Source organism: Podarcis gaigeae (assembly GCF_964106915.1).
Source record: "Podarcis gaigeae genome assembly, chromosome: 11".
Taxonomy (NCBI): Eukaryota; Metazoa; Chordata; class Lepidosauria; order Squamata; family Lacertidae; genus Podarcis; species Podarcis gaigeae.
The window spans coordinates 39439347-39465812 of NC_139687.1; the positions used below are offsets into that span (position 1 = coordinate 39439347).

General features: G+C 40.3%; 1 long non-coding RNA gene across 2 annotated transcripts; it reads left to right on the forward strand.

Moving 5' to 3' along the window:
- The first annotated feature begins 1346 nt into the window (after nucleotides 1-1346).
- On the forward strand, nucleotides 1347-22247 carry LOC310827560. 2 transcript variants are annotated; one of them, XR_014556412.1, is made up of 5 exons: nucleotides 1347-1438; nucleotides 6161-6220; nucleotides 19374-19421; nucleotides 20701-20816; nucleotides 22082-22247. It is a non-coding gene; the product is annotated as an uncharacterized lncRNA (long non-coding RNA). The 2 variants fall into 2 exon arrangements; XR_014556413.1 differs by lacking the exon at nucleotides 20701-20816.
- The last annotated feature ends 4219 nt before the right edge of the window (nucleotides 22248-26466 follow it).

Genomic DNA, 26466 nt, shown 5'->3' on the forward strand with positions numbered 1-26466 from the left:
GAAGAGATTTGTTGTGCCTTTTACAGTTTATAGTTTATATCTGGTCTTCCTCTCCCTTTACCCCAAAGTAAAATATATTTAGGGCATTTTCTTTACTGCTGTTCCAAGTTCTTTAATAACAAGACCTGAACATCTTGACTGTCACTTCAGTCCAAGTGATTAAGAACCAGTGAGGTACAGTGATTAGAGTGTCAAACTGAAACTGGGGAAACTGAGTCAAATCACATTCGCCACTAAGCTGCAAAACTCGCTGGGTGACCTGGGACCAGCCCCTCTCACTCAGAGTTTGTTGTTAGGTTAAAATGGGAAGTGAGGAAGAAGGAAAGGGAAACATGTATGCTGTCCTGAACTCTTTGGAAGAAAGGCAGGATATGTATGTAATCATAGAATCATAGACTCATAGAGTTGGAAGGTACCCCAAGTGTCATCTAGTCCAACCCCCTGCAAAGCAAGAATCTCAACTAAAGCAACCATGATATATCGTCATCCAACCTCTGCTTAAAAACTTCCAAGGAAGGAGAGTTCACCACCTTCCAAGGGAGTCCATTCCACTGTCAAACAGCTCTTACTGTCAGAAAGTTCTTCCTGATGCTTAGTCAGAATCTCCCTTCTTGTAACTTGAAGCCATTGGTTTGGGTCCTACCATCCAGAGCAGGAGAAAACAAGTTTGCTCCATCTTACATGTGACAGTCCTTTAGATATTTTAAGGTGGAGTGGTAATGTTTTCATTGAGCACCCATGATATATACTTCCCAGGAGAGGAAAGCTCTATAGACATATCTCCTTATAAGGGGAGCAACCCACTTCATTAGAGTTGAACAGATAGCAAATTTCAAAATACCCATCAGATTGGAGCCTGATCCACATTTACTCAGAAGTAAGTCCTATCAAGTTACAATAAACTTAAGAGACAACTAATATAGCAATACAGAACCAACACAACAGAACATTATATTGTGTGCAGAACTAAAACACTAATAAATTCTATACATTAAAACCACCAACCGTACTGCGAGGATTTAAAAGTGGGAGATTTATCCAGCTAAATTCTTAGAATATATCCAACTGAAATTAATGAACCTCAGTTAGTCATGCCCAATAATTTCAATGGATCTACTTTGGGTATCGCTAACACTGTCTACAAACCAAGGAAAAACAGAAATGTCTTAATCTGATATCCAAAAGACAGCAGTGTGGGCACTAGGTGGGCTTCTCTAGGAGAGTGTGAAGAACTGCAAGTATGCATGCTGGATATATGAATTGGCTCTTAGTTCGTAACAGTTTGGTTTGCCAATTGATTTCTCTAAATTCAAATCCTGACTCATATACAATTTATTTCTGGCCACAGTGTAATATTCAGGAAAATGTCATTTGTTTCCTTTTGTTTGAAATATAATGATTCTCAATCAGTTATTCAGGACCAAATCTGATTTGTCAGGTGAGTAATACTATTATGGCAATCATTTTCCTTTACTGTACAGAAAAAGGAATGTCCTTAACTCAATTGCACAATATTTTTATTGGAAAAAACTTCACTTCCATGAGCAATCAAGCCAATGATCTGCTCCATTTTCTCTAAAGGAAGTACTTATTCTAGTCAAAGTGAGTCAGATGCATGCGATGTGTACTGTGAAGAGAAGTGAAATCCTCAAACTAAAATGTGCTAAAATATAATGCATATGTTAGCTTCATCATATATTGCCAACAACTAAAATAGTAAGTATTGGGGAAATTACAGGTTTGACAAATGTGTCATAGCTGATGAACAACAGTTGACTTTTAAAATTGTGTCTTCACATTTATCTATTAGTTCGCTAGAGAATTTAAAAGGAATATTGAGTTGTGACTTGTACACCTCAAAATTGTGCATCTTATACATATCAAAGTTTTGCAAAGTAAGGCAATATTGCCTCAGCAGAAGCTTTGTATGCCTTTTATTGGGCAGATGGAAGCAGTAACAAATGCTTTAGAAAGAGTGCACCTAAATGTCCATACAGTAAACATCCATAAGTGTCATGTGCCCTTCAGCTCCATCAGGCTCACACAGACCAGGAGGAATAGGAAGGAAATGTACAGATGGGGGGCTGGAATCCAGGTTCAAAAAAGAGATGTCTTCTCTTTGTCACTCTAGATGTCAGAGAGAGAGAAGCAGATTGGCTGGCTCCTCTGCCTTATCCAGGGATGGGGAGGACTTTGACTAGGGACTGAACAGGAGGAAGTGGCACAGGAGCTGGAGGCAGAGGGCAAGATACAGTTGTCATTGTGAACCAGGTGCTGTCTTCACAGGTGGGACCAGGTGCATCTGCCCTGATTGAGCGCATGTACAGCATATTTATAGGGTGAGCGTGTCCCGTGAGGGAGCTCACTCTACCACATCTTTAAAAGCTTGGGAGGAGAAACATGTCAACTGTCAAGACAGCTTCAAAGCTCCCATTATGAGCCTCTTTCTTTGTTCTTGAATCTTGGAATCTTGACTTCTGGCCTTGTGTTTCCTACTGAGCCTGTACTGCTCTTAGCCTGAATAAAGAACTCTTCCTTGCTTACCAGTAAAAGTTGCTGACATAGTGATTTGGGATGGGAGCCTGACAAGTAGTATCAATAGGATATCTGAAATTATTTATGTGCATTAGGTGTCTGCTCCATAGAGATATACATGTCATGGACCCTGGTTGCATGGACAAAATGAACTCTGCATTGGGATATATGCTTCCATCTTTGACTAGCTATGCCTGTAATTTCCAGGGGATGTAGTTATTGAGAACAGCTGGGGAAAATAAATGCAGAGTTTTAAATAGGCATTTCTTTTTCAATTTACTCTACGAGATGTACTATATATATGTAATGCATTGTAAGACTATTAATAAAGCTTGTTACATTGCAAAAAAAAAGGCATTTCTTTTTGTACAGCACTAAGTTTACTTGAGAACATATGTTCCTTCTTCAAGCAGTGTAATGTGAACTTCTGGTGCAGCTTCTGGTTGTGCTTACACTGTTTACCTGAAAGACAGAAAGAGTTTGAAAACAACAATGTAAATAAACTGGGAGTAGACATTAAACTGGGGAAACAATGTTAATCGTTAGTTGTGCATAGTTTTTATTCTTCAGTAATGGTTGAGGAGGGTGTTGCCAGCTGTGGATACAGGCAACTTCATTAGTTTCTTCTATCAAATTAATACAGGTGATGCATTAGGTTAATTAATTTATGATTATTAGGAAGGTTAATTTAGTACTATTATTTATAATATCTATCTATCTATCTATCTATCTATCTATCTATCTATCTATCTATCCAGTTGAACTATTTTACTCCATTACTATTAGCCAGCCACCTAGTAGAGTAAAATTCTAGTGCTGACCTTAAAGGGGCAATTAATAGATAGATAGAAATATAATATATAGCCACCCCACCAAAAACAACACACGCTGTACACCCACCCTTGGGTGGTTTCCCCCCTTTCTTTTTTTACTATTCTTACAGTTATTATTTTATTAACTATATAATGAGCAGCGCTAACAGAGTATTCCAGTTCCTTATACAATGGCTTATACTTGACCACACTCAATTATTTTCTTCTTTTGTTGATTTTTCCTATTTTATAATTTCATTTAAAAGACTGCAACACAAATTACAAAAAAGTGAGTGTTTGGAAGAAGGAATATGCTCCTCTTGTGGATGTAACTCGGCCAGTGTTCTCTCCCCTGATCCAATGGGCATTGGTGATTGTGAATGGCACATCTGAAGTCACATCCCGTTAAAAAGAATGCATTGAAATAATGCAGTGAAACTCATTGGTCAGCATTAGGACATATTTCCTCCACATAGAAGCTTCCATGTTCAAATTCTGCTACCTACAATTAGAGGGATCTGTAGATGATGCAAAATATCTCTATCCAGGACCATGGAGAGCTGTTGCCAGTCAAAGCATGACAATACTAGAAAAGTATAGAAAAGTAGTCTGGCTATAAAGTTGTTTGGTATGCGCCTATGATTTGGGAATCTGTCTGGCTATGAATGCTGTTTACCTGCACTGCGTTCCTATTAAAGGGATGCGCAGTTGCGTTATGCCCCAACTAGTCAAGTGCAGCCACAAGTGATGAGAGCTCCATTGGATCCTGCTGGTAGGCAATGAAACTGTCACTACAGTGCTTGGCAAGGAGCATCAAGCAATTGCCTGGGCAGAAGGGACTGTTCCCTTATTAAGAGTCATAGTTATGGGAGAGTTTTGTTTGATCTTAGGGATGCCGTCATGTGATGTCATGACATCCTGTTCTCTGCATGATCTCTGATTGAGTGGGATCATGTAGTAAAGGGGAAAAAGTTTTCAGAGTGATTCCAAAGCAGCATCATATCAGGACAACAAACAATTCCCCCCAAACACAGAAAGCAATCTTAAGCCAACGTTTCATATCAAAAATTGAACCTCATGAATATTTAGTGCCAAATACCTAGATAATTTATTTATGATCCTCCTAGAACAAATCAATTTAATTCCTTCCTGCCACTAGAGGGAGAGGTTAGAAAAGAGCAATATAAATTTGTCAACAAAGGGCCTGAGAGTGCTCAATTTCAAGAAGCCCGGAAAAGAGGGAGAGCCTTAGAGGTGCATGTTGCATTTCAGGTTAAAGGCTTCCTCATGGATGACTAAGCAAACAGCAGGAAGAAGAAATTCTACTTTAAGCTGTAAAAATAATAACCGTATGCAGGAATTAGTCAACGAAGTGATTCGCTCAACTATGTGTTATGTACCGTAGTTGTCTCAGTTTTAGAAAACATACAGTGCTCCTAAAATACATTGGGTTATGTGAAACATCATGACAAATGCATCCAAAACAAGAATAACGTGATTGTAGTACCAGTCACAGTGCCACCCTTCCCTGTGCAGTGAGTAATGTGAGGCATGATAGAATAAACTCAAACAGAGAATGAGCTGGATTAAAAATGGCCACAACTTTATTGATTACAGGTGTAGGTGGAATTTTGGCTCAGGCATTGGGTGAATATCCATTTTAGCCTCCTGCCAGAGGGCTGAAACCACTTCAGTGTCGTGCCAAGGAATGTGGCCTCCTCCAAGGTGTTGATCTACTGAGGTCATTGTCCTAAGGATGCCACCAGAAGCTCTATGGCCCATCTGTCCCCATGCTTCACTTCTGGACAAAAGCTTCCACCGAGACCCCTCTAACAGGGTACCCTGATTACGCCCTGGTTCAGGGCAGGGTGCTGTACCACTTTACCCCAAAGCTTGAAGACTAGGATTCCACCCAATGCCTTAACTGCCCAAAGTTGTGATGATTTGCTATGAGGAAGGCAAAACCTCTAGACCGACCAATTTGTCTACAGGCAAATTCCTTCCTGGCTCTGAATACGGCAACCATTAGTAACCATAGCAAGGTCAGGATGCACTAAGAATGAAAACCAGATAAATGGAGTAAACCTAAGGAATAAAGAGAGGTTAAAGCAGCAACCTTAAAGGAAAATTATGATTAGAATACATAATACAGAATAGACCTTCCACAGAAAGGTCCAAAAACCAGAGTCAAAGGATGGCCAAGAGCAATAACAAAGGACTTAAGTGAGTGCAATATGCAGCCAGCACCTGCAATATACACCCACCCACAAAGATAACCTCAGAGATCTCTGGCTTGTCCATTCCTCCCCTCTAAGTAGGTCTCTTGTCTTTGGATATGGATATATTGGTTGGTTTTTCAAATGGATGTGATGTTAGCCTAGACTTCTTTAATAAAATGAGATAAAATGTTTATTTTGGTAGTTTTAGAAAGTTCAACCGATGAAGCTCCTGAATATTTAAACATCAAATTTCAGATATTCAAATTATTCCTTTAAACAAAAAAGTTCCCCTCCTCTCTTTTTAATAAGCCCTGAAAGTAAAAAGCTTTTACATATTGATGTAAACTTCTGTGGTCCCTGCAACTGCAATGCATCTACACAATAATAAACCTTAAATAAGTACATGTTTATAACACCCTTGATCTCAATTTAATGGCATCCTTTGTGTTCAGAGTATCCTGCCATTAAGCAGTTCTTTATTCAGAGCTGTATTATTATCTTTGTTATCCATGAATATGTGTTCACTTCCTAACGCTTCTCAGCCAATTAAGCTTTTTCATTTTCATTTTTCATATCACCTGATGTGCTCATTAGAAAGCTGTTGGATATGATCCATCGGGAACTTCTGCTATACAAGCTCCATCAACATGAATGGTATGTACGTAAGATTACAACACTTGGGATTTGAGCAAAGAGTAGAATGTGTTCCTTAATCGTTATACTGAAAATTGATTAGCAGAGTGTGTGACTTTCTCAGTTTCATCAGCTGATTTCAGCAAGGCCTCCTTTCATCTATCATTTCCAGTTTTTATTTTTTATTTTTAAATTTAAAAGCATTTATAAAATGCTCAACCTTTCAAAAATCTCTAAGTGCATAGTATAAAACAACAGCAAAAGCAAAACAGAAAACCCATTTAAGCAATAGTATAAAAGCATAGAAAAATAATAACAGGAATTCAGGAAACTTCAACACATAAAATGTCAGGAACTGGCTGGATGAAGAAGAGTGGTAGGAGGAACCAGCCAGGGAACCCCCAGAGGAGGAAAGCTAAGAGCAGGGGATTGCTGGTGGGACACTGAAGAGAGGTCAGAGGAAGAAGACTGGAAGTGCTGAAGGGGTGACAGGGTTGAGTGAGCAGGAAGAGCCTGTGACAGGGAGCAGTTCAGACTCCAAAGCTGAAGCAGAAGAGAGGGTGGTCAAGGAATTGCTGAAGAATCCAGAGACCTTCCCTCTGTTGCTGCAACAAGCTCCCCTCCCCCCTGGTCTCCAAGAACTCACAGAGCAATGAGAAGAGCAGAACAGAGGTCAGAGGTGTGCATGTGCAGTATGAGACTGCTTGGGAAACATCCAGGAGAGGAGGAGCCTTAGAGAGGCGTGGAAGCAATAGTATAAAAGCATAGAAACTGGCAACTGCTCCATAGGGACAAGACCTGCTGAGGAATGTTGCTGAGACCACTGGGCTGTTGTATGTTCATTTCCTTGAATAATTAGTTAATTTCACTGACAAGAGAGATCTGCATTCTTTATTGCTGCATCTGACACCAATTTTGACATAAAACAAGGCCCAATCTTATGGGTCAGGGAAAGCTTGACAAATAGACTGGTCTTCACAAGACATGTAAAACAACTGTTGGTTGTTGCTTCACGTAGGGTAGAGTGAGTGGCATTCCAAAGTACATGGTCAATAGCAGAAAATGCCCATTCTGGGGTCACCATGTTATGATATTTCACTTTCTTGTAGTAAGACTAAGGTAACTTCAAGGTTGTTGGGACGCAGGTGGCGCTGTGGGTTAAAGCCTCAGTGCCTAGGACTTGCCGATCGAAAGGTCGGTGGTTCGAATCCCTGCGGCGGGGTGCGCTCCCACTGCTCGGTCCCAGCGCCTGCCAACCTAGCAGTTCGAAAGCACCTCCGGGTGCAAGTAGATAAATAGGGACCGCTTACCAGCGGGAAGGTAAACGGCGTTTCCGTGTGCGGCTCTGGCTCGCCAGATGCAGCTTTGTCACGCTGGCCACGTGACCCGGAAGTGACTCCGGACAGCGCTGGCCCCTGGCCTCTTGAGTGAGATGGGCGCACAACCCCAGAGTCTGTCAAGACTGGCCCGTACAGGCAGGGGTACCTTTACCTTTACCTTTAACTTCAAGGTTAGCTGTTAAGCTCAACAGAGCCAAGATTCCACCTATGAATATTTCACACACCACTGGCTTTATCTTTAGTGTGTGCTTATGAACTCAAATATAAAATGTTCTATAGTTGTTGTAGAACTATTACACGAAACAAACTTTTTAGAGTCAAAGTACTTTGTTTCTTTAAAATACTTTCTGTCTAAGAGTGTAAGTGGTAACAATGCAGAAAAAAGTGGACGTAGCACTGTGGGTTGGAATTTAAAATCACTGAGCTTATGGGCACATTTATTCTCAGTGATTGCTACAAATCAAATATTGATGAAATAAGATTAAGCTGTTAATAGGGCAATTTATTTCATCACTGGAACATGTAATTTTTCACATCTGTTCATTAGAGTATAGGCTCTACATCCTATTATAAAAAGATTTATCGGTTAGCATTACATTTTTAAAGCTTTCTTTGGGGCAAGAGAATACGATGAATGGATGGGACAGAATGAGAAACAGTTCACACAATCAGATTGCCTTGTGAAATGGCCAATTAATTGTCTCTGTAGCCCATAATATTGCACTGGGGAGAAGCAGCAGAGTAACAGATCACCATCAAGGAACTCTGTACAACCTCTGTTATCAATGCCTCTGAACAGCCAAGACAATGAAAAAAGTGAATCTTTGAAAATGAATGGCTGCTGTCACCTGACTGCCATCCTTTCACTGAGAGCCAGTGTGGTGTAGTGGTTAAGAGCGGTAGTCTCGTAATCTGGGGAATGGGGTTCACGTCTCCGCTCCTCCACATGCAGCTGCTGGGTGACCTTGGGCCAGTCACACTTTGAAGTCTCTCAGCCCCACTCACCTCACGGAGTGTTTGTTGTGGAGGAGGAAGGGAAAGGAGAATGTTAGCTTTGAGACTCCTTAAAAGGAGTGAAAGGTGGGATATCAAATCCAAACTCTTCTTCTTCACTAACATAAGCTCTTTAAAAAAACAAGCCGCTTCATGCAACAGGCAGAAGTTCAAAAGGTGCACCTTTCCTACCATAGCATATCTATGTTGGAAAAACTGCATATGTTGAATTTCTATATGTGGTGCAACTTTAAAAAGTTGGGGGAAACGGTTGTCCCTTCTGCTTCTTCATGATTCGTCCAACAGTTTTCACCCAGTCATTAAGATTCAAGGGAAAGCTAGTTTCCTTTTCAGCCTTTGAGGAAATAATAGGAATATACAGTAAAAGTTGAATTGCCATTAATATTTTGCCTAAAGTAAAGCTCACAGTGAATTTAAAGGTTCCTCCTCATGTGGAATTGTTGAGGCAAGAAAAGAAAAGAAAAAAAAGATTAGGTTGTTGCCTGGTGGCAGACTTCATCATTTCATGTAGCAGCCCTCAGGTTCAGTCCCTGGAGCTTCCAGTTTGAAAAACAGATCTCAAAGTATCAGGGTTGAAAGACCCTGATACTCCGTAGAAGATAATACTGGGCTTCAATAGTCAATAGTCTAAGTCATCTTAAGTCTAAGTCTAAGCCCAGATGTTATCACCAAAGCAAAATCCCATGCAATATTGGAGGTTCCTATACAGTGCCAGGGATCTCAAAGTAGAAATCTGGAAGCATATTTCATACCCTCTGTGCCAGCATGGTAGTTTGCCAGGGCTGATAATCTATTGTTTACTCTGCTTCATGTGGGTGGACAGAGGACAGTATGCCAGCTGCTATATAAGGGACCGATAGGCTCCCATCTGAATGCTAACTGTGACCTTTCTACTTGGGCTGAAAACTCATTGTTAAGATATTGACTGAGCTACCTTCATATTTTCTATGTCTGCTTTTTCCTGCATTGCAGGTGTTTGACTAGATGACCATGGGTACCTTCCAACTCTACAATTCCACGATTCTACTTCTAGACTGCCAAAAAGTTGATAAAACAAAATTTCAAGGGGTTGGAAGGAAAACAAAACATTTCAAAGACTAGCAAAGATTCTCAGAAGTGATTCAGACAGTTATAATACTAATAGTTGCCTTCAGCTCTTTTTATGTACATTGCTCAGTTAGGTTTCAGTGTAGAAACACAGTCAACAACAATGTGCAGCATGCACAATTTCGCCATGTACATTGCTTTGGCATGACCTTGCAAGCTGAGTTTCAAGAGGAGATACAATATTAATACTGAATTATGTACTTGTGTGCTAAAAGACAGGAACTGAGGGAAAGACTCAAAGGTTGGATACTAGTTGCTAGATTTCTGCTTTGAGCAGGGGGTTGGACAATATGTCTTCTAATGATTACTTCCAGCTCTTAAAACATATAGAGAAAGAGAGGCTTAATGTCTCTTTCTACAAACTCAAGCAGGCATCATCACATTTCCAGCTATAGTTTGCTTTTTTGTCTTTGTTTTGCATCAAATTGTTAATTGTCTTAATATGAAACAAAATAGTAGCTGGATGGTCACTGTGTTGCTTATGTTTTCAAATGCAAATTCAAGCCACTGTCTCTATAAGGGCCTACTGTATTACTGTATGGATTTTCTAATGGGTATTATGGATATAATACAAAAATACATATGCCTGCCAGCAATTGTCCCCTATAGACTATGTGACTTGGAATAAAAAAGAAACAAAAGGTTACAGCTTAGCTATTTAGTGCTCAGAATCCCCCCCCCCCCCCGGAACGTTGTAAAGAAAACATCTCCTTTTATCATTATCGCAGATAATCTTCTTGTCTCTTATTCTTTGGAAAGAGAACTATACTGAATTTGAATGGATAGCTAATTTCACTAAAAATAACCATTATTCTGCACTTGCTTGCTTCACCAGCATATGTACTTGAAAAGTATTGTACTGACTGTTGTGGTTGAGTAACATCTTGCAATGTATGATGTGATGCCAGAGTTGCAGATGCATTGTAAGAGCAGGTGCACCAACTACAAATCATTGAGATCGAACTGCCAGTCAATCAGATGAAAGGTCTCTCTAGCTCAGTATATTGCTAATGACAGCTGGCAGTACTAGATGTAACCGAGTCTGTGCCTATGTCAATCTTGGCATTTCCTGTGTCTGGTATTAATCCACAGACAGATGGTAGCGGAGAAGCTGCCATACTCAAGAGCTGTGACCAATGAGAATGGGAAAGTAAAACCCTAACTTTCAGCTTAACATGTTTGCTTCATGGGAGACTTATGCTTACTCGTCTCCAATTTGATTGCAAACAAACTGAAAACAAAGGGAGCTGCCTTATATTGAGCAGGATAATCTAGGTTAGCATTGTCAGCACTGAGTAGCACAGCTCTCCAGGGTTTCAGAGAGGAGACATTCCCAGCCCAGCTTTCTGGGGACTCTACCTGGGACCTTTTGCATGCAAGTCAGATGCTCTGCCACTAAGCTATGATACCTCTTCATATAATCTACATATTGGAAATAGTTTGGGCAAGTCAGAACATTTTTAAAGCTCATGCTGGAACTTCACCATGGCTCCTTTGCGTAGGAAGGGTGGTAGAATAACAATAAGGCATTAATCTTTTGGAAAGATATACTAGTCACATGAGTTAGTTTGAAATGTATTCAAAACTGGCCTTCCTGCGTGTGACAGAATCAGATTATCCCCTAGCCCTGCATAAAGCCTTTCTGTTTTTGTTTAGTGCTAGGAATTAAGGTGGCTTGGCCAAACATCTGTAAGCAACATGTGGTCAGATAAGCAAAAAAGATTCAGAAAGCAAAAAGTCCTCAAAGGTGAAATACAAAATATAGCAACACAACAACAAAAGAGGTCATATACCTCTCTTTTGATTTGTTGGCTTCCATATTTGTCAAGGGTGCCAACAAGCACCAATTGAATGAAGATATTTTGAAAAAGGAAGGATCAGATACTCCAAATGTCCAATAATTCAGGTTGCAAAGTTTGCTATAATTGTTCTGCATTGGTGTACGATATGAAGTCCCACAATGTGGCTTGAAATTAATCTGGTTTGCAATGTCATTCAACTCTCACATGCCAGATTCTTTTTTTCTTTTAACATTTCAATTCCTCATCTGGGATAGCAGAGGTCCCCCAGCATTATAAATATATTTCTACTCATTGTGACCAGTTGTGACGGCTTATAGCTTTTAGCAATAAAGATTCATTCATTCATTCATTCATTCATTCATTCATTCAGTATACAGTGGGTTACTGGTACATACGCTTCAGGTTAATATACGCTTCAGGTTACAGACTCCACTAACCCAGAAGTATTACCTCAGGTTAAGAACTTTGCATTAGGATGAGAACAGAAATCGTGCTCCGGCGGTGCGGCGGTAGCAGGAGGCCCCATTAGCTAAAGTGGTGCTTCAGGTTAAGAACAGCTTCAGGTTAAGAACGGACCTCCAGAACGAATTAAGTACTTAACCCGAGGTACCACTGTAATAGTCAATAGTAGTTATCCAGTGTTTCTGGCAGCAGGAGACATTCCCAGCCCTACTTGGAGAAGCTTACCTTGGAAGTAATACTAGTTGACATTGACTAGTTGATAAAGTTGCTGCCATAACTTATGGATATGATTCCTGACATCAGCTGAAAACATTAGGGTCCTTGCCACTCCTGTATCCATAAATTCAAAAGGAGAGTATGATTAAAAAAAGCTGGGTATACATTTGCTTTGGCTCAATGTTGAGGACTTGGCCTTTGTGAATGGGGTATTTCAGTTATGTTATTCTGTAATTAGGATGATACATCTCAATATGCTTCTCTAGAATATAGCGGTACAACTTTATAGATGTGTCACAGATTCAATCCAGAGTCCCTTTGCCAAGCTGATAGGATACTGCATTAAAATCTTGGGCTACTATGAAAGGGGCTCTTAACGCAGGAGCATTAGCCTTGCTTATCACTTTAATGTCTTCCTTTGATGGCTATGCAATGGCTAAGTCTTGAAATATTTACTACATAATGAGAATCCGTTATTACCCTACAGCCTCTTTTCCCGAGGGGTGAATATGGCCAAAAGCTCCATTTTCATCTGAGAGTTTTGATGAAGGAGTGCACATTTTGGCTTTCAGCTGTCATGATTGCAAAATGACAACTGCAATATATATACAAAAGGAAACTCGGTGTTCTTTTTATGTCGAGCAGAAAAAGAAGGAGAACTCTGGCTCGTATTTTGCTGATTTGGAACCAAAATTGGAGAAGCTTTCTAGAAAAGAAAGCTTGGTTTTCAAGAGGCCATTATGGGGATTTTAAGGAGCCCAATCCACAACCACCCTGCTTTATTCCTACCTGTTAAGTGGGTGGTGGTGGTAATAAGACAAACAGCATGGCTGAAATTGAGCACCACATAGCTTACAACATTTGGATCTATTGGCTGTATCTAGCTCTAGCCCAATTCAAATTAGACCCATTGAAATTAAAAGCATAAGTAACCTAGGCTCATTAATTTCAATAGGTCTACTCTGAGTAGGACTAGCATAGGACACAACCCAATGAATGAGCAAGACTGAGCTTCAAAAGATGCCACAGTCTGTTTAATGACCAGGTGGGCCTTATTTCCTACAGGAAGTACCACTATTACTGACCAGGGCATTATTAGTTCTTGTAGTTACTTCTACTGTTGTGTTGACAATTCCATCAAACTATAACCTGGATATCTTTCTTCGATTTATTAGCTGTGTGCCACATGCAGACAGCAAGGACATTATAGAGAAATGTTCTTGGCAGCTGCTGTCAATGGCCGAATTTATTTCCCCTAGGGATTTGCCAGCATCTAAGAATTTTTAAAGTGTGGTCTAAAGTTCTCATAGTTGGTGGGAAGGGAAAAGACAATAAAGATGAATTGGTGTTTTGTGCTTTTGTCCCATGTTTATAGAAAATTTTATATCTGTGTGGGTTTTAAATTACTGGAAATGACTCCCAAGGCTTTAGAATCATGCAGGGCAGAAATGTGCATGAGTAAAAAAATAAGAATGAAATAAAAATCATGAGACATAGTGTTAGTGAACAAGAAGGCAATAGTTTTGCTGCTGAATTCATAATATTGCAAGTGAAGGTTTCGGTGGGAGCCTCTCAATCAATGCAAAAAGCAGCTGTGGCAGGAGGGGCAATCTGGATCAGGGCCATGGCAGTGGCAAATGATTAAAACTCCCTCCTCCAATGTTACAGTCCTGCTTCAGATCTCTCCGCCTGCCCTCTGCTGCCACTTTGACTGCTAATGCAAAAACCAATCACTTGATTAATGTCTCATCTAGTTTGGTGCACAATAATATTGTGGGGAAAAGCTGGAAGAATGAAAAGACCTGCCATCTCCCAGCTCTGCAATTGAAAACAAATTATTTCTGGACTCTTAATTGCTTCTCACTGCAATTTTTATTTCTTGGTCATTCTTCTTTGTGCTCCTCTTTGACACGGAGCCACGCATTCTATGATGATTGCTAATAATCGCATCATAAACTCCCTGAACCTTAGCTGGCCATAATTTTTAGCAAGCTGAAGTTGAGAGTAGGAATGGAGCAAGAGGGAGGGGGAGCAGTAAAGCAGTAGCTTTGATATGTGATTTTGCTGCCATTCTAATATGGTTAAATCTGGTCCAGAAAACTCCTGGACATTCCTGGAGACAAAAGTGTCTTCAATGATTTGCAAGCACACTATTGTTAATTAACAATCTCAAATGCCCCTTGCCAAGTGTAAGAATTAAATAATTTCTGTGGCAAAATTTCCTTCCTGGGCTTTTTCTTGATTACCACCACTCCCCCAGTTCACACACAAAACTAATTTCTGAAGGGGGTTTAAAGACACTTGATATTAGTATAATAGAATGACCATTGTTGATGGATATGAATGCTCATATAGTATTTTTTGGACATGACAGATACACCAGTGATATGCTGGCAAAATAGCTAAAGTGGGACTGCCTCAGGCAGTGCAACATTTATTTAATTTCCAATATTTATGGACAGCTTTCTGTGATGAATGGTCACAAAATGGTTTGCAGAAGAACAGCTGCAGCGGGTGGTTTGGTGCTGCACACCTGTCTTCCTGAAAGTGAGCATTGGTGATGCTTCCTGAGAGGGAGAGGTGAGGCGCAGAGTGCAGTGTTCAATGTGGCTCAGGTTCAAGAGTCAGATTAGCTCCGCTGCCATGCCTGCACTGTGCTCCCTGTGCCCTGCCCCTGCCCCTCTTGGTAAGTGGCAGCGATGCTAGCCACTGGGAAACCAGGTGTGAAACACCACCCTGTGCTTATTGCCCAACTGCTGCTGCAAAACCTTAAATAAAACAATGCACCAGTCAAGCAACACAGTGTTTAAAACAAGAAAAAACACAGGTGAAAACATCAGATAGGCATAATTTGACTTAGAATGCCTGGTCTTTGTAGAACATCTGAAGTTCAATAGGGTGTGGGGCAGACTTATCTCAGCTGGGAGGAAGTTCCATAGAGTCAGCCCCATAATTCTTAATGCATGGCTCCTGGTAGATATGTGCTGTACATCTGAGGCATGGTTAGACCACTAACAAAAACACCTCTGAAGATTTCAGCGATAGGGCAGGGTAAGATGAAATTGGGTACCCTGGACCCAAGTAATAAAGAATCCTGAACTTGACCCAGTAACATACGGGCAGCCAGAGCAAGTTTTTAAGCTTTTAAGCACCCGGGTTATGTGCTGGGGGGTTGGTCTGTGCCATATCCTATACCTATATCAGGGAAGTTTTTAATATGTAACGCTGTACTGTTTTTAACACTTGATTGGGAGCCGCCCAGAGTAGCTGGGGAAACTCAGCCAGATGGGTGGGGTTTAAATAATAAATTTATTATTATTATTATTATTATTATTATTATTATTATTATTACTACTACTACTACTACTACTATGCTGTATCCTGTGATTTGTAACTATTTTTCAAATTTATATATTTCATATACAGAGACACAGTAATCTTAGATATGTGATTTATGGGACTGCTGTATTGTATATGCCAATAACAAGCACAAGTCCATTGTGAATTGCATCTTGAACAGTGAAATCAATGTGCTATCAGGCACGTCCAACTTCCAAGGGACTGTGATTTACTCCCACTATAAAAAAACCTGGCAGTGATCTACCCATTGGATTGACCAGAGTTGCTGAGCTTTTTTTGGGGGGGGGGGACTTTGAGCCAAAGTTGTTTCGCTTTTTGGGGGAGGAGAGCAGGTTCCCGCAATCAACCATGATCGACCAGGGACACCCTGCGATCGACCAGTAGATCACAATTGATCTGTTGGACATCACTGTGCTATATGATAGAGCACATCCTTTTTTGATGGAGGATGTGCTGGGAGATATTCCTAATGAATTGGCCTATGGATAGTCACCAGGTCAGGAAAAGTCAAAGTGGTACTGCAATCACTGCAGACACTAAATCATAAAGATCAACAGAAAAAAAATATTCCAGTGACAACATATTTTGATAAAAATATCTGATTTTCTTTTATATTGTGGTCTTGACCTGCAACCGATTTACTTGCCTGGCAGAGTTTCTGAAAGACAATTGAAATAATGAAGTCGCAGACTAAAAAAGAAAGAAAAAGCAAGTCCTTCTAGAGATTTATCACTTACTGCTTCTACGGAGAGTTTGATGGTCTTTTTACTTTTCTTGACTTAATTCATGAGCATCTCAAAGAGGTGTTATGGTTTGTACTTTGAAAGTATTTTAGAAGTTTAGCAATACCAGCTGCTGAGTGCTCTTGCAGGCTTCCCATGGGCATTTTAGCCAGCCATGTGGGAATTAGACTCTTGTTCCCATTTGCAGAGATATGCAGAAGTCAGCCCTGGGACGTTTGACCCTTTAATTAGTTCTCTTTTCTCCTCCTATAAAAACTGTTGTTGTTTAGTCGTTTAGTCATGTCCGACTCTTCATGACCCCATGGACCAGAGCATGCCAGGCACTCCTGTTTTCACCTATAAAAACTATGCAAGTTTAAAATAATATATAACTTTTACTTAGTATACTTTTACTTAGTATACTTTCAGTTCCAGATTAAATATACAACGCAGGTAGGTGATACTTAAATTGCTAATAGGCCTCATTTAGAGTAAACTGTTACAGACTGACTGATACTCTGACGCTGAGGCAGGCAGCTGCAAAACACAACATACCTGCTGCTCTAACTGTTAAGACTAACTGCCATAACTGTACCAACTGCCATAACTACCACAGAGTATATGACATCATAGAGTTCTACAGCTCTTGCAATTAACCCTTTACATATGCATTTTGGATGCTAACAACCCACAAGCCGCTGTGAGAACAGGGCGCTGCACCAGGTGGCCTGATCCAGCAGGCTTGTCTTATGTTCTTGGTTCGAGCTACATTGTTTGCTATAGAATAGACATTAAAAAAACCAGCCAGCTGCCATGTTGGTTAGAATGCAAATGCATGGTGAAAAAGGGGTGTAAAAAAGGCCTTTCTTTGTTTTCTGCTATGGATACCCAGTCCACATTAAAACACTTTAACAGCGAAATTATGTAAACCCCACTGAATTCAACAAGACTTACTCCACAGGAAATTATATATAGCAGGGATGGGGAACTAGCAGCCCTCCAGATGTGGTTGGGTTACACCTCCTATCATCCCATGCTGGCTGGGTCTGATAGGATTTTGAGTCCAGCAACACCTGGAGGGCCACAAATTTGTCACCACTGGTGTTTAGGGTGCAGCCAAAATCACTGTGACTATTGCCCTTTGAAAATACATGCCTTAGAAAGGGAGGGAGCATGGAATGTAGACGTTGCAGCCAACAGAAAATCTATTTTAGGGAGACTTATCTTTTCCCCTACAGGGAAAATCTTCATGCCCAGTGTGCTTACACAAATCAATAAATGGGCACATGGTGCACTCAAGAATAGTTATAATCCCTTTCACTGAAAAAAAATGTGTGTTCATCTATATGTTTATTTACAAGTCAATACAGATTTCTTCTCTCTAAAGCCATTCTCTATCCTTGTTTGCCCTGGAGGAACTTCCATTTTTATTGGCTCTAACTCATACATATCTTACTTGCCTTAAGGCAAAAAGTCACAAACCATAGGTTTATTTATAACTCATCATGTTTCATTCCAGTGGTTTTCTCTAGTTTCACCTAGAGTATTGACTCAGTAGATCATTTTAAACTGCTATTTAAATGCTGGAAAATGTAATTATTGACATTATACTCTCATGCCCAGCATTCATGGCGCAAAATATAATCACACTAATTGGTAATAATTCCTATTTGTGCTGTTAAATCTCTGCAACTTTAGCTATGGTGCTTATTCTCTTTAGATTCATTATTCACAAGGCAAAGTTTTCTCACGCTGACGTTTATCAGAAATTCCATATTAGTCATAGTATGAAGAAGGAGGTTTGCCAGGTTACATGCTTGAGGTTCCTGATCTACCTTCAATTCTGGCATTGCAACATAAATCAAGACTGACACAGCTTCTCTCACACAACTGCTTGTTCTGTACGACTGCATGCTGGATCTCCGACAGAAATTGAAATGGGATGGAGGGGTGTATTGGAATTTGGGGGAGGGGACTAGGGGTTAAGGACTGTGGAATATTACCCTAGGCAAAATTTCTCAAGCCATGTAGCACCATTGTGAAAAATTGAAAATTAACAGTATTACTACTGCTAATAATTAGCAATAATCTTAATCCTATCTTGGTTTCTTGCTATACATTTGCACATTAACTTCTTGAGTGCAGTACATTCAATCTGATAGTCACTTCATTGACATTCTTCTTCTTACAATTTATTACCTGCCCTTCACCCCAGGTCATGGGCTGGTTGCAACAAATAAAACAGAGTATTAAAAACAGTTAAAATAATTTAAAATTACAGAAATAAAGCAGGTCCTAAAAATATGCACCACAGATGTCAAAGACCAGGATAAAGAAGTGTGTCTTCAGTATTCGCCGAAAGCTGTATAATGAAGTTTCCAGGCATACCTCTCAACTGATATACTTACTAGTTTATTCCTGTATCAGGCAAAAGTGGTTTCTTTCAGAGTACAAGATTCTGTTCCATGAATGTTCAGCTGTAGCTGATGGGGCCAGAAGTAGCAAGAGATGAATACCAATTTCTTTTTCCCCCCAAGAAGCACCAAAACCAGACAAAATTACCATTGGAGACAAATATCACTCACTTTTGAATAATATTCCATTCTAGCCCTCTTTCAGGCAGTGTACTAACATGTAAAACTAATATGTGGTGTGGGGAGAAAGGGGATAAGCTGGTTAAACTTACCACCACTGTCTTCTGAAATGGGGACTCTCCTGTACCCATGGAGCCTCCCAACATGAAGTAGAACACTGGAGGTGGACTTTTTCACTGGTGGTACCAATGTTGTGGAATCCCTTCCCTGACTGAAATATGTGTGATCCCATTGATATTGGCTTTGTTTAAGACACACCTGTTTAGACAAGCATTCCCCTTAACTTGAACTTCTGTTATGTTATTATTTTTAACTGGCTTGTCTTATTGTACATTTTAATTAAGGATGTTTTAATGCATTGATGGAATGGATTTATTGTGTATTTTGATTATGTATGAATCTAATAATTTATTCTATAGGTGTAAATTGCTTAGAAGCCATTTTGCCATGTAAGCGGTATATATATATATATATATTTAATGAAACTAAAAACTCAATATTCTGCCCTTATCATATTTCAACCTCATTGCTCTCTTACTCTTTTTTTCATGCTTTAGAAGCCAAATTGTGCTAAAACCTATGCAGGCCTATGTTGGTACAGAGGAGTGAGTATTCTGATTGTCCAGAGTTCCTGCTCACTTAGAGGAGCCCTGCCCTATATATTTTTACATGCAGAGGTTCCCCTTCGGAGGACTAGAGTGAAGACTTCCTAACTCCACCGCCTAGCCTGCCTATGATTGGGCAGTTCAAAATTTGAGGCTTGGAGGGCTATCCAACAGGCGGCTGTGGAGAAATGGCTTTTGCCACCCAATACTAAAGGGGGAGCTCATAACAGGCCACAACCACAGCCTACCCCCCAAGAAGGGTAAGCAGCCATACCAAATGCACAGCTGTGGGGTAGAAGGCCAGCAGACATGCTGCCAAAGGAGGTCATAACTAACCAGTGCAATCTTACTCCCCCAAAGTGTTTATCAGGGGGAGTGAATCTACAATGGCCAGCTTCACCCCTGGTGCCAACAGGGTGTGTGGATGTTTTATGAACAATGCATAAGAGGCTGAGTTCATCTGACAAATGTTATGTCACACGAGGAAGGATGTGACAAACTGCTGGAAGAAGCAGTTCTTGGGCGGGGGGTTATTCTCTTCTGTTACTAGAAACACTGATAAATACGGACTTCTAATGTTCCCTTGACGTTAAGTCCAAGGGGAGAGCAAAAGTCATTATATCTGTCACCTTTGCTAAAATGACTAAGGTGTGATGAAGTACTGGGTTGTCATGCCATCTATTCAGTTCCAAGTCATCACAAAGAGGTTCCTCTCCAAGTGCTTCCTTCCCTCTCTGCTTTTAATTTCCCAGTTGGTTCCATTTGATATGTTTTGATGAAATACACTCTTTAGATCTATCACTCAAATCAGTACTTTTTATCTTTTGGTTTCCCTCCCTTTAGCTTGCCTGCTTCATTTCATTTTTCATGTGCGCAGTCAATCTTTCTCAAAAGGTTTCGGAGATAATGGGTATAGGCGACTCTCAACTTATTCTGGGGTTGCAGTTCTGGGGATGGGGCCTAAAGCCAAAACCGTGTAGAGTCAAAACATATTGGGTTCAATGGGTGAAAATGCCAATAAAATAAAATAAATATCCCCATGGATGTCAGCCCCCTTTCCACCCCTCCTTTTTGCCAAGCACATAAAGCTGAATGTGCACAAGTTAAATGTACATCAGTTTGTCCAAGCCATAATATTTGCATGTATTTCCAAGCCATGATATTTTTGAAAGCAAGAGTTAGCTTAATATAGTATCTTGTAACCATCTTTCTGCCTGTACAAGCACAATAAGCTTTGTACTGTACAGTAATAATTAAGTTTCCTATCTGTGGTTTGTAGTTTTTTATTGAAGCGAAACAAAGTTTCAGAGGGCTCTTATGGAAAAGATAATGAATGTAACCTCCTGACAGAAGAGCATGAAATACACATAAATGAAAAGAAATATCAAAGCACGGGTAATGTCTTTTCTTAATCTTTAGAAGACCAATTTATGGAATATGCATTCTTTCTCAGCAGTGCCGAGCAATGCAAATCTCTTGCATTTCAGATCCAAGTTGAAAATAAATGATAATGCCGTGAAGTATGAGACAAATAATGTTTCCAAAAGGAGAACAAAAGAAGTAATTAGCTACCCATAGATCTGTTGTGTGTGTGTATTCCAATGGTCCTAAATCTGGCATATATTTTCTGTGTGAATGAAACAACCAAGCTTAAAACAGTCCTTAACAATGATCAAATAGATAAAACAAGAGTTAAGGTTAAAATATAACTAATACAGGAATTTATTATGAATAAAAATATCTACATATACACACTATTTTAATTATATAAAGGCAAAATATGTATTTTGACTACATCTTCCTCAACAGCAATCTTATTAAGCATTTAAGACCACTGAGCAAGACATAGCTGAAAGGTGCTTGGCCTTTTTATATATTTCTGACTTGTTTACTTATTTGTAATTCATATTTTCATTATATTTTTATCTTGTACTCTCCCACCCTGAGATCAATCTGAATGCTATGCTATTCACATATGTACATATGATGTTCAAACTAGAGATGACCCTTTTCTGTAGCTGAATTAAAAATAAATTCTAGAGACTTGAGGAAAGAAGCTACTCGTATTTCAAATGAAAATTGCCTTTGGTTGCTGTGGAGCTAACCTCTAAACCTTACACTCCTTTGGCTTTTTAGCATCGACAGGCTGCTAGGTTGCTTGATCTGTGTGAGAAAAGGAGAACTACATACCGGTACTTTGTAGTAGCTTAGCAACTACAAGGTGACCTGCCCCCACCCCAGCAGTTGGCAACCATGGGCACCTCTGTAATGTTGCAACTCACTCCTCCACAACCAATCAAGAGGCCAGCTGGCCAAAGCTGAAATACTGTGATGTTTTAGACAGCATGAAAAAGAAAATGAACTGAATGGGGCTCATTGAATGAAATGTTTGTTAGTTCTGAAACAAATGCAGAAGGGAACAAATTGGCATGAATGGAATTCCCCTTTGGGACTACCATTCATACCCATTTGTACCATTTAGATGTCGTAAGGTCTTGTCTTACTTTGTGGTGGTAGTGCTGAGTTTGGAAAGTCTCTGAGAAGCTGCTCATTTTCTCCCCAGACTCTCTTAGACGTTAGGGGAGGGAATATGGAAGCCAGAACATGAAAAATGTCAGTCTGCACTGGTGATCATTTTTATTGTTGCTGATATTTCCCAGAATTACACAACGCCTCCAAGATGAGTAGCTGCCAGACTCAGCCTCTTGCTGCCAAAGGTGGTGAATATAAAGAAAAGGAAAAGAGTGAACTAAAGAGCGAATGTTAATTTAAGTACAAAACTGAATGTGACCTTGGTGAATGAATAATAAAATGAATGTGATTTTTTTTAAATGAACTAGTAATGAAATTAATGAGTCCTAATGCCAACAGTGAATGGAGTTGCTTATAAATGGCTTGAGACCATAGTATAGCCTTCCCCATATTGGTAACTTTCAGAATTTTTCTCCACCTTAATAACTTTTAATATTCAGGAACTTGAGGGCTTCCATTTGAAGTCTTTTTAATAACAATTGCAGGGAAGAACATTGTGGACAAAACCCTTAATTTTGGAGTAAGGCAACCTTCCCCAGCCTGGTGCTCTCGAGATGTTATTGGACTACGACTCCCATCAGCCCCAGCCACCATGGCTAATGGTTGGGAACGTGGGGAGCTTTTGTCCAACAATGTCTTTGGGACACCAGGTTGCAGAAGGGTGCAATAGTAAGATTGCTGGCATCATGGAAACCCCTGAAGCCCTGGTACCCATATGGTTGCCCCAGCTCTCTAACAGGCATGTGGTGATATCTGTCCACTGTATCTGTTCATGAAATCTTGCTGGTTGTAAGTTTTTTCTTCTAAAGAAAAGGGCTATAGAGTTGCTAACTGAAATCTACGTGTCCATCTCCTGGGACCTAACTAGACCGCCAGATTCCTGTCCAAGTTCTTCTCAGGCTTTCTCTTTCAATGACTGAGCGCCATAAATCATCCAGTGCTTTTAGCTGTTCTGTAAGCCCTTTGACTGAAGAGTGGGTATGGATATTTGCAATAAATAAATCTGTTAGAACAGATATGATAGCTATTTAAGCAAGCCTTTAACTTGTTAAGGAAAATCTTTCAATCAAACATGCTTTCAATTCATATTAATAATAGATTATAAGTATAACATCTTTATCACTTGAGGCTCAAGTATCCTCTGTGGCTAGCAATGCCTTTTACCAGCTCTCTCTGGTTCACCCACTATAGCTGTTCCCTGGACAGGGATAGCCTGACCACTGTGATGTTGACCTTGAGGCTGGATTCCTGCAATGCACTCTGCATGGGGTTGCCCTTGGACCTCACCTGAAAGCCCCAGCTGGTGCAGAATGCAGCAGACAGACTGCTGATGGGGGCACATGGCCAACACTACCTGACATCTTTGTCTAACAACCTGCACTGGCTGCCCATCTGCCACTGAACCACATTCAAGGTCTGTTGTAATGTACTGAAGCCCCACATGAAGCCCTCAGGAGTTAAGCTGTATTTTAAGCAGGGTTTATTCCAGTTGCAGTCTTGCATCATCATAAAGCCATCTTCTTACATCCAGGAACCAGCATACACAGGTTGGGTTGCATTCAGGGGAGAAGCCAGTGTTGAGAAGTCAAACATACCTCTTTTGACTAGCTGGCTATATACCAATTAGGCAACTCCCCACATCTCATGGTGCTGACTCGTCAAATGATGTTGAGTCAGCATTTTCTCTTAGCACAAAATGCCTACAACACTCCAACACTCCAACAAGGTACTCGTATTAATTTACAAAGCACTGAACGACTTAGGCCCAGTGTATCTTAGGGACCACCTAAACTCTTGTTCTGTCTATTTACTCAAGATTTCCAAAGGGCCAGTCTGCCAGCACAGAAGTAGCAAATAAGTTAAGGCACCTTAATGACTTGATTTGGTGTAAGCCAGGGCTAGCTAACATGGCGCCCTCCAGATGCTGGAATAAGTTCCCATCATCCCTGACGATTGGTTGTTGTTATTGTTGTTGTTAATATTTATTTCCCACCTTTTCCCCAAGCTGGGACTCAATGTGGCTTGAAGATAAAATAGAAAAAGTTAAAACAAAGGAAAGATGGTCATTAAAAAGTAATTAAAGATAGTCATTAAAGATAGTAGTCACTAAAAAGTAATTCAACTCTCTTGACTGGGGCCAGTAAGAGTTGTTTTCCAGCAACCTCTGGAGGACACAATATTGGCTATCTTGGGCATAGGCTTTTAGGGGCTGGATTCCACTTTGTCAGATGCAAATAGACTCTGTTCGACAAAAGCTTCTACTGTAATTCATTTGTCAGTGCCATGAAACCCATAGCTGTATTCACCCAAAATGTGCAAAAACCATGGAGGGCAGTTGAACAGGACAGGTTAGGGCTGTTGATTTGGGTCAGCTAACAACCTTGAATCCTGTTATCAGACTTAGGCCAGTAGATTGCAAAGTACAACAGAGTTGAGCAAATTCACCGAGTGTTAGATCCAAAGCCTTTTCATGCATCAGCATTTCGAGCATTCGACAGTGGGACAATGCTGCACAGCTGGGAAAAGAAAAATGATTTCTTTAGAAGTACCATTCACATTTTTATCAGCGCATTGCTATGATTTCTCTGTCCGCCTATTTTTCCTAATCTGGTCTTGACAGTCAATTTCATTGGTATGTCTTCAGATGACAATAAATGACTTTGCCACAGAGGAGAAGGAATGAATGCGCTTCTTTACAATGGGATAGTGGCTGTTAAGATGCAAATGCAAGCACTTGACTGCGTGCACTTCTAAATCAAATACCCCATAAACTGAAAACCAAGGTCTCATATGCATTTTACCTTTGGGTATGAATGTGTACATTCTAAAACCCCACCATACACTACACTGGTGTAAAAATGACCTGATACCCATCATTATTTTCACTTGCAATGCCATTTCCCATAAATAAATATGGCAACAGTGCAAGAATACATGCCACAGGAAGTCAAGTACAAGTTTATTAAATTTGTGAGGTCCATGCCTTTACACAAAATACCATAAAACATTGTTAAAAGATAAACAATCAAATTATAAAAATAAGCTAAAATTCATGCCATGCTGTCCCAGCAAGGAAACTACCCAATACATGCCAATTCAAATGTTATAGAATAATTGTCATATATCCTAATGCACACTGACTTGGAGGGTTGGCTGCTGATGAAATTACATGGCCACTACTCCTGTGCTTCCAGACTGATCTGCAGAAGTCAGCAGATGATGCTTTTAACAGGATAGAGGTAAACGTTAGCCTTTTTCATACATTCCGAGAATATCATGGGGACACAGTGTGATTGGGGCAGAGAGGTGTGCACAATTGCCCCATCCCTGCCAGTGCCAATCCTGACCTTCCTGAGTGGGTAAGGTCTGAATGGGGATTTTTCCATGTGCAGTGATGGGGGAGAATTTTGTTTAAAGTGTGAACTAATGTGAACCTGCATAATCAAACTTCCTTAGGCAATACATGAACCAAAACACAGCTGTCCTTCGAAAGTCACATTTCTCCAAGTTTTTCAATGCAGTTCTCCAACCAAATAATTTCTAACAACAACAACAATGCATATATCTCCACATTTACCCCCTACAAAAAAATGCATTATATTAGGGGAAATTACGTGCAGAAATATGTATATTAGGAGAAATGTGCATGGAGTTTCATGTAGACTTAAAAATATATTTGCAAACTGGAGCTGAAATGGGGCAAATGGAACCTGAGAATGGAAAAATTAAAAATGGAATGATAACATAACTGACAGATTCATTCATCCTTCTTTAGGATACCACCTGTGATCAGGACTGCTGCTTTTTCAGGGGAAGAGTCTAAGTCTGCTCAGCCAAATGCACTTAGAATCCCACTTCAGAGCTCCCCACTCAGTGCAGGAAGGTCTGGGGTGCAGTTGGTAGAGACAGGGGACTTTATGTGGCTTTTCATTCCCACTACACATTATACCCGTAAGGATTCTCTGAATGCATGAGTAGGGTTAATTGCTACTGGGACATAGCAACAGGGAATGGCAAACCTACTGGCAAAGGAAAAACCATGTGGCTAGAACATTGTGTGTGCCTCTGTGGATGAGGTGGGGAGAGGGAAATGAAGTCTTATTGTTGAGGAGAACCAGGATTAGGGCCACAATGAATGAGCAGTGTCAATGCTTTCTCTTGTGTCATTGTCCTAATGATCATCACCCCACCGCCCCAGTGGTTCTGATTGGCATCGAACGTAGACTGCCATAATGTGTAGTTTATCCTGGGGGTACACCCTACTTATGGCGAGAAAGGCGATCCAGGTTTAAGAATAGCCAAATTGCAGACAGTCCTACATCAATGATAAATGCAGCAGCCTAACGGCCAGGGACCTTTGGAGTAATAGATGCTAGGAGGAAACTGGGAGAAGAAAACCCTTGAACAAATGCATCCCAAGAGAATGAACAAAGGAATTTACAGAAAAGGTGGTGATCTTACACCGGTCCCTACTTATCACATCCCTATGCATCACATCCTTATATCTTTGAGT